The 10,134-nt window shown below is 37.1% G+C and overlaps 1 long non-coding RNA gene across 2 annotated transcripts; it reads left to right on the forward strand.

The window, feature by feature from the left end:
* The first annotated feature begins 324 nt into the window (after window positions 1–324).
* LOC116056519 lies at window positions 325–1,446 on the forward strand. 2 transcript variants are annotated; one of them, XR_004897586.1, is made up of 4 exons: window positions 325–439; window positions 683–744; window positions 824–990; window positions 1,076–1,446. It is a non-coding gene; the product is annotated as an uncharacterized LOC116056519 (long non-coding RNA). The 2 variants fall into 2 exon arrangements; XR_004106596.2 differs by having other exon boundaries at window positions 824–1,446.
* The last annotated feature ends 8,688 nt before the right edge of the window (window positions 1,447–10,134 follow it).

Below are 10,134 nucleotides of genomic sequence, written 5' to 3' on the forward strand. Positions count from 1 at the left end.
GCAAAAAGTAGTAGACAAATTAAATGCGTAAGTGTTCCATGTTATGGTTATATCACTTATTACAGTATATATTCTTGTATTTTAATAATTTCATAATTGCTTAATGTCAGAGCCAGCTCAGGACCCACTAGAACATGGGAACAAGTAAAAGTGAAGTACAAGAATATTCTTCAAACTGGTAAGCTTTTCTACTTCTACTGTTTAGTCTCTTTTACCCAAAAACATTTTAAATGATGTGTTTGTCTGTTTATAACAGCAACCAAGAAAAAGGCGGAGCATAAAAAAACAGGTGGTGGTCCTGCACCCCCACATTATACCCGGGCAGAAGAGCTGGCCCTTGGGCTAAATGCGAACCGACCCATTGTGGAGGGCATCCCTGGGGGCAGCTCTTCCTTAGACCTAAAGCCGGGGACCAGTAACAGCAACACCTTAATTACAGGTAAATGAGTTTTAAATCATCTTGCTACACTGTAAATAATTTGTTGCTGCATTACATTAAGTATGTCTATAATCCAAATGGCTGGTACAGTCATTTCAACAGATAAATATTGAGTCAATTGCTTTGACTTGTGAAGGTGAAAACTGCTTAACTTAATGTACAAATGTTTTGCAATATGTTATTGATCATTTTTTTCCTAGTGTAGTTCATTGTAATGCCATTGTGTTCTCCTCTTTTGTGTAGTTTTACATAATACACCAACACTTTTACCTGTTCCCTAGAAAGTGGTGGCTGAAATATGTGCAGTGAGTGGACTTTTTCTAACTTTACATCAAAAGGAAAGAAAGTGCAACACTTTGTAATACCCATTTTTATTTTGCACAGGACAGTGAAGAAACCCTCACAGATGACTGTCCTCACAGATGGAAGTACTTGTAAGTGCATAAATAACTTTATTTTATTTCTAGTTGTATGCATATTATTTCTGACTGCAATATGTGTTGCAGGAGGAAACGCCTACAGACAGGCCTACAGCACAAAGTGATACAGAGGTGGGCAGTCTACTTTTCCTTTTTATTTCTGTTGCATGAGGCTTGTGTTAATTTTTCTTTTCTTTTTTTTTTTTGAATGTCACAGGGTGATATCCGTACCCTATATAAACGGAATCTTCAACAGAAAATTGAGTATTTTGACCTTAAAAAACAAAACTTAAGGGGAGAAATAGAACTTGACACCTTAAAGAAGACAAAACTGGCACTAGAGATTGAGTTGCTTCAAAAGGAACTTCAGAGTAAGTGCTAAAACACTTTTTCACAAAGAGTACTATTGCTAACCTTGGATAACAATATATCTTATTGCAGGAAAAGATGACCATCACTGGCTTATCAAGACAAACAATAATTGAAATAAAACTCAATGAACTAAGCATGTTGTCTTGTCTTCTATTATTCATTTAATGAAGGTTTTTGTGTGTAAAAAACAAAAAATCAAAAATGGTGTTCCACAATTCTGTCATGTGCAGCTCTGCCACTAGGTTGGTCCAAGTGCACCGGCTGGAGGTCATCATCAGGCTGCACCTTCACCACAGGGGTCCTCTCCTTTCTGATGGTGGCAATATTGTGGAGGATAGCATATGCAACATTGATGTCACAGGCCCTGTCAGGTGCAACCCTTCAGACACTGAAATCTTCCCTTTAGTTGCCCAAAGGTCATTTCAATGCGTGTCCTTGTCCTGGCTAGAGCTGTATTGAAACGGGTTTGTGGTCCAGGGTTTGGGTCAGGAATGGCGTCATGAAGTATTGCCTGCAGGCATAGCCCCTGTCAGCAAGCAGGAGCCCGTCGTAAGCACCTGGAAAAACGCAGTTTTGTTAGGCTCAGAATAAAATTATGTAATAAAGTGAGTTTGAAATATAATTTTTTCCTTACCACGTTCAAATAATGTGCATAAATGTGACTCTCTGAAGATCCTGGAGTCATGCACAGAACCAGGCCATTTGGCTTCCACATTTGTGATGTGCAACATGGAGTCACACACCATCTAAAATATTGGTAATCAGTCAACTGCATACTTTTTGATTACATTATTTTTATATATTTATATTTATATATATATATATATATATATATATATATTTCTAATCAGGAATATTAAGGATCGTAATAGTAATTTACCTGCACATTTACACTGTGAAATCCCTTTCTGTTCACAAAATCCCCTTCATTGGGGCCAGGTGGGGCCTTGATGGGGACGTGTGTGCAGTCTATGGCACCAATCACGTTAGGGAAGCCTGAGGAACAAATACTGTAAGTCCTAGGCTACTTTTTGGCATGATCATGGTTGCATGATCTTCATTAACAATTATAATGTACCTGCAATGGCAAAAAAATTCTGCTTCACAGCCTGTGGTCTTAAGTGGCTTGGAAATACGACAAAACCCCCTAAAAACTGTTTGAGTGCCAGATAAACTTAGCGGATGGCACGACATACAGCACTTTTACACAAGTTTTCGGCATCTCCAATGGCGTAAAGGAAAGTGCCACTCGCAAAGAATTGCAAAGCAATACAAACTGTGCAGTTGTTAAAGCCCGACTCCGACGAGTCGAACTTTAAACGTGTGGCTTCAACAAGTTGATAATGTAGATGAGACCCTCCCGAGAAAAACGATATCTCTCAATCAGTAGATTATCGCGCTGCTAAAGGATCCTGTCGATCTCGCAAAACGCGATTAATTCGAAAAGCTCTTTGAATTATTCTGGCACCTTCAGCAACAGGTTCCTGAAAAAACGCAGTTTTGTTAGGCTCAGAATAAAATTATGTAATAAAGTGAGTTTGAAATATAATTTTTTCCTTACCACGTTCAAATAATGTGCATAAATGTGACTCTCTGAAGATCCTGGAGTCATGCACAGAACCAGGCCATTTGGCTTCCACATTTGTGATGTGCAACATGGAGTCACACACCATCTAAAATATTGGTAATCAGTCAACTGCATACTTTTTGATTACATTATTTTTATATATTTATATTTATATATATATATATATATATATATATATATATATATATATATATATATATATATATATATATTTCTAATCAGGAATATTAAGGATCGTAATAGTAATTTACCTGCACATTTACACTGTGAAATCCCTTTCTGTTCACAAAATCCCCTTCATTGGGGCCAGGTGGGGCCTTGATGGGGACGTGTGTGCAGTCTATGGCACCAATCACGTTAGGGAAGCCTGAGGAACAAATACTGTAAGTCCTAGGCTACTTTTTGGCATGATCATGGTTGCATGATCTTCATTAACAATTATAATGTACCTGCAATGGCAAAAAAATTCTGCTTCACAGCCTGTGGTCTTAAGTGGCTTGGAAATACGACAAAACCCCCTAAAAACTGTTTGAGTGCCAGATAAACTTAGCGGATGGCACGACATACAGCACTTTTACACAAGTTTTCGGCATCTCCAATGGCGTAAAGGAAAGTGCCACTCGCAAAGAATTGCAAAGCAATACAAACTGTGCAGTTGTTAAAGCCCGACTCCGACGAGTCGAACTTTAAACGTGTGGCTTCAACAAGTTGATAATGTAGATGAGACCCTCCCGAGAAAAACGATATCTCTCAATCAGTAGATTATCGCGCTGCTAAAGGATCCTGTCGATCTCGCAAAACGCGATTAATTCGAAAAGCTCTTTGAATTATTCTGGCACCTTCAGCAACAGGTTCCTGAAAAAACGCAGTTTTGTTAGGCTCAGAATAAAATTATGTAATAAAGTGAGTTTGAAATATAATTTTTTCCTTACCACGTTCAAATAATGTGCATAAATGTGACTCTCTGAAGATCCTGGAGTCATGCACAGAACCAGGCCATTTGGCTTCCACATTTGTGATGTGCAACATGGAGTCACACACCATCTAAAATATTGGTAATCAGTCAACTGCATACTTTTTGATTACATTATTTTTATATATTTATATTTATATATATATATATATATATATATATATATATATATATATATATATATATTTCTAATCAGGAATATTAAGGATCGTAATAGTAATTTACCTGCACATTTACACTGTGAAATCCCTTTCTGTTCACAAAATCCCCTTCATTGGGGCCAGGTGGGGCCTTGATGGGGACGTGTGTGCAGTCTATGGCACCAATCACGTTAGGGAAGCCTGAGGAACAAATACTGTAAGTCCTAGGCTACTTTTTGGCATGATCATGGTTGCATGATCTTCATTAACAATTATAATGTACCTGCAATGGCAAAAAAATTCTGCTTCACAGCCTGTGGTCTTAAGTGGCTTGGAAATACGACAAAACCCCCTAAAAACTGTTTGAGTGCCAGATAAACTTAGCGGATGGCACGACATACAGCACTTTTACACAAGTTTTCGGCATCTCCAATGGCGTAAAGGAAAGTGCCACTCGCAAAGAATTGCAAAGCAATACAAACTGTGCAGTTGTTAAAGCCCGACTCCGACGAGTCGAACTTTAAACGTGTGGCTTCAACAAGTTGATAATGTAGATGAGACCCTCCCGAGAAAAACGATATCTCTCAATCAGTAGATTATCGCGCTGCTAAAGGATCCTGTCGATCTCGCAAAACGCGATTAATTCGAAAAGCTCTTTGAATTATTCTGGCACCTTCAGCAACAGGTTCCTGACGTAAAAACGGACAAGACATGGCTGCGAAAGACTTCCCATATCACCTCCGCTTATAAAGCCGGGATCTAATCCTGTTAACATGAAATAAGCCTGCTCGCGAGCAGGTTTAAGATTGCGCACCTGTTGCTATGACAGCAAGTCCAGGATGAGCATCGAAGAAGCGTCGAAGAACCAAACAATCCAAGATCATGCCAAATCGCCAACAATCAAATCCAGCTAAGTGAGTTAGCGACGTACGAAGAATGGGCCCCAGGTCTGAGTCCATGACTACACCAAGATTTCTGGCTTTGTCTGTTGTTTTTAACATTGTCGTTTGAAGCTGAGCGCTGACATCGTTACTCTTTTGCTCTAAAAACAAGCACCTCAGTTTTTTTAATAAAGTTCTGGCTCATCCAGTTGTTAATTTGTTCAAAAAGCAGAGATCAGTCGGAAGTTTTGTTGCTTGACGATTTATTCCAAACAATTCGAAACATTTTTGAAAAAGCCTGTTGGTAGAATATCAAGGCAACAGGAGGAGGTTTTCAGATGCTGTATAATGTCCTCCAGGTTTTTATGGTTGATCGTATGAAATTGTGTCATATTGGAATTTGTTTTGCCTGGACACACCCAGGTATCAAGTACATACCCTGTACTTGATATGGAGGCACTGTTTGTCTAATTTTCTGAATTTTTTCTCTGAAGAAGATGGCAAAGTCATTGCAGGCCTTGGTGGATAAAAGTTCAGATGTTTCTGGTACTGGAGAAACCCTCCAGTTAATCTATCAACAGTAGCAAAGAAAGCACGTTAATTATTATTGTTTCTAGCAATAATGTCAGAGAAGAAGGACCACCTTGCATTCCTTAGTTCCAAATTATAAATGCGAAGTCTCTCTTTATAGGTGTCATAATGGACCTGGAGATTAGCTTTTCGACACTCTCTTTTTTCTGATCTTACCAGTGCTGGCCACCACGAAAAAAACGAGAAAAACGTCCCTGTGAACAAGTATCAATAGATTAAATAACATGACCATTTCACGAACTGCCATGAGACTGGGCTGTGTATTTTTCTAGTCTATTGCAGTTGCTGCATCTTTCCTGGTGCCCTGTGGAAGTTGTGTGAGGTTTAGTGCTGAGATGGTTTGAAACCATGATGATTAAAACCATGTATCAACAACTTTAACACAGAGATTATGATTAAGACTAACATCTAACAGAAAATGTTTAATGTTGATGTGAATGCTTAATGATGTACATTATGAGACTGTATTGAGACAATGGTATACACATATTCATTTAATATTTACTCTCATATTCATATGTTCTCATATTATGCTTATTGAAGTTACAAAACGAATAAATCATTTAAATATTGTATTGCTTCTGAGTCACTTTGTGCATATGCAAAGACAATGTCGGACTCAGTAGTTTTCTCTGGACCCCTGCCAAACCTGATCAGCGATTACATGTACGGCCGCATGTCATCCTTCCACCGCTGGTTGTCGGGGTGGTGCCCAGCTAATGATGAGGGCTATGTAGACACCTGGAGGGCGTTCTGGGGAAAGCCTGGTCTGATTAGGAGAGACGGCATTCATCCCACTCTGGACGGAGCCGCTCTCATATCAAGAAATCTGACCGAGTCTATTATCGGTCATAAACCATGACAACCCAAGGTTGATATCAGTAATCAGAGGTGCAGTGTTACGCGCTTCTCTGTGCTTCCGTTGGAGCAGTCGCCCACTCATAGTCCCAACCACTGTCCACTGTGTCTGTCCCCTGACTCAGAGCTGTTAAATCAAAAGTAAACATAAGAGGTGCTATACATACCAACCTAATTGGAATTAAAACTACCACTGCAATGATAGAACAGAATAGGAAAATCAGATGTGGACTATTAAATATTAGATCTCTGTCTTCTAAAGCAGTACTAGTAAACAATTTGATATCAGATAATTAAATTGATCTATTCTGTCTTACTGAAACATGGCTGTGCCATGAAGAATATGTTAGTCTAAATTAATCCACTCCTCCCAGTCATATTAATACTCAAATTCCACGAGGCTCTGGCCGAGGAGGGGGAGTTGCAGCCATCTTTGATTCAAGCCTTTTAATTAATAGTGTTGTGTTCAATTAGTGAGGTGATTGATTCTTCGAAGAAGCAGGTGTCAATTATGGTCCATATTTAAGGAAGGAAGGAAGCAAATGTTGTGCATGCTGGTTACAGTGCATTTCACACTGAAATACTCAGCAAAATGGGTTGTTCCAGACATTGCTCTGAGGAACAGCGGACTTTGATTAAAAAGTTGATTGGAGAGGGGAAAACATATAAAGATGTGCAGAAAATTATAGGCTGCTCAGCCAAAATGATTTCAAATGCCTTGAAATGGCATCCAAAGCATTAACGACGTGGGAAAAAACGGTCAACTACCATTCGAATGGATCAAAGAATAGCCAAAATGGCAAAGGCTCAACCAATGATCAACTCCAAGAAAATCAAAGAAGACTTAAAGTTACCTGTGAGTACTGTTACGATCAGAAGAAGGCTATGTGAAGCAAAGCTATCAGCTAGAACCTCCCATTGCTGAAAAAAAGACATGTACTGAATAGGTTGAAATTTGCCAAAGGACACATTGACTGGCCAAAGGAGAAATGGCGCAACATTCTGTGGACTGATGAGAGCAAAATTGTTCTTTTTGGGTCTAGGGGCCGCAGACAGTTTGTCCGACGACCCCCGTGCACTGAATTCAAGCCACAGTACACTGTGAAGACAGTAAAGCATGGTGGTGCAAAAATCATGTTATGGGGATGTTTCTCATACTGTGGTGTTGGGCCTATTTATCGCATACCAGGGATCATGGATCAGTTTCAATACATCAAAATACTTGAGAGGTCATGTTGCCTTATGCTGAAGAGGAAATGCCTTTGAAATGGGTCTTTCAACAAGACAATGACCCAAAACACAGCAGTAAGCGAGCAAAGTCTTGATTCCAGATGAACAAGATTGATGTTATGGAGTGGCCAGCCCAATTCCCAGACCTCAATCCCATAGAAAACTTGTGGGAGGACATCAAAAATGCTGTTTCTGAGGCAAAACCCAGTAATGAGGAATTGTGGAATGTAGTTCAATCGTCCTGGGCTGGAATACCTGTTCACAGGTGCCAGAAGTTGGGTGACTCCATGCAACACAGATGTGAAGCAGTTCTCAGAAATAATGGTTATGCAACTAAATATTAGTGCAGTGATTCAAAGTAAAGCAAACCCTTGAGACATTTCAGTTCATACAGTAAATGTTTGAGTTTGTAAAGAAAAATGCAAAAACTGCTATTTTTTTGAACAGCCTAACATTCCTTTTTCTTCACTTTCTGTAAAGGTATAACACAAACTTGATCAATTTTGGTCATGTTTTGATTTGGAATTGAATGTGCGGTGTTCCCAATGCAATGATATTATGAAATTAAAAGCTATTCTAAGGATTTTGAGTATTATTCACTTTTTTAAACACACTGCTATTATTATGAACACAACTGTAAATTATAACTCATTTGAAAGTCAATATTTAGAGAAGTTACTAAATATATTGAGATACTATCAGTATTTTGAGATATTAAGTCAATATATTGAGATACTAAGTCAAAATATTGAGATTTTAAATCAATATTTTTAATTTTATCATTACTTTGAGATTCTTAGTCAATATTCTGAGTTACTAAGTCAATATATTGAGATTCTAAGTCAACATATTGAGATTCTAATCAATATATTGAGATACTAAGTCAATATTTTTAGATACTAAGTCAATATATTGACATATTCAGTCAATATATTGAGATTCTAAGTCAATATATTGAGATTCTAAGTCAATATTGTAAAGTTTATCATTACTTTGAGATTCTTAGTCAATATTCTGAGTTACTAAGTCAATATATTGAGATAGTAAGTCAATATTTTGAGATATTAAGTCAATATATTGAGATACTAAATCAATATTTTAAAGTTTCTCATTACTTTGAGATTATTAGTCAATATTCTGAGTAACTAAGTCTATATATTAAGATACTATAAGTCAATATTCTGAGTAACTAAGTCTATATATTAAGATACTATAAGTCAATATTTTGAGATAGTAAGTCAATATATTGAGATACTAAGTCAATATTTTAAAGTTTTTCATTACTTTGAGATTATTAGTCAATATTCTGAGTAACTATGTCAATATATTGAGATACTAATTCAATATTTTGAGATATTAAGTAGAATAGAGCCATACTATTCATTGGCCCACTTTCATGGCATGCACTCAATCATTCTCATCTGACTTAATTCATTCTCAATCATGGTCCAAACTCACCTGACTTCACTCACTACTAATCATGGCCTACTCTATAAGTACCACCCATTTCCTTTGTCCTGGCTGTCAGCAACATGAGGCAGTATGTGAGGGCTCTCTGTCCTCACAACTCAGATGCAAATCCTATGGTTGTGTGTAAAAACAAGTGAGTTTTCTGTCTTCCTCATATATTGTGTTACTTTAATGGTTATTTGGAAGTGGATGTGATTTAATGCTTGACCAGCGTATATTGGTAAATGCTGAATTGTCATCTTGCCTGTTTGCCTTGAGGCTACAGGAGTAATATTGTGTGTAAGTGCGCAGTGCACATGATTTGTTAATTGTAGCCTTTAGGAAATACAAGTATCCTTAACCTGATTTAGTGCAATGTCCTATGTAATTGTTCAATTAATGTTTGTCTGTTATATAGTACTCTATAATTTAAGCAGTGGTAGGCCTACCCCTCACCCCCTCGGGTAAGAGTACTTGTATGTATTGTTTATTTAGGTATTTAATCGTTAAGTTACTTGATGTTATGTTTAACTGTATTGTAATTTGTGTCTTTCTGTTTATTATTTATAGAAAAAAAACACCTAACTGTCAAGCCTCATCTGCTTTCGCCCTGAATGTGTGCAGAGTAAATAAATGGCTTAAACGGAAACACCTGTTGTCCTTCATACATTCTTACCGATGTACCATGGCGATGCTCAACTCCTAGAACCCAATCCAAAGAGAATTCTACAAAGTCAATATATTGATACCAAGTCTAATATTTTCAGATATTAAATCAATACATTGAGATACTAAGTCAATATTTTGAGATATTAAGTAAAAATATTGAGATTCTAAGTCAATATTTTAAAGTTTCTCATTACTGTGAGATTCTTAGTTTATATTTTGAGATTAAGTCAACATTGAGATACTAAGTCAATATATTGAGATTATGTCAATATTTTAAAGTGTCTCATTACTTTGAGATTAGTCAATATTGAGTTACTAAATCAATATTTTGAGATATTAAGTCAATATATTGAGATACTAAGTCAAAATGTTAGTTTCTCATTACTTTGAGATTCTTAGTCAATATTCTGAGTAACTAAGTCAATATATTGAACTACTAAGTAAATATTTTCAGATATTAAATCAATATATTGAGATACTAAGTCAATATTTTAACTCTCGCTCAGTGAATATACCTGAGTCCAT

Source organism: Sander lucioperca, chromosome 1 (assembly GCF_008315115.2).
Source record: "Sander lucioperca isolate FBNREF2018 chromosome 1, SLUC_FBN_1.2, whole genome shotgun sequence".
NCBI lineage: Eukaryota > Metazoa > Chordata > Actinopteri > Perciformes > Percidae > Sander > Sander lucioperca.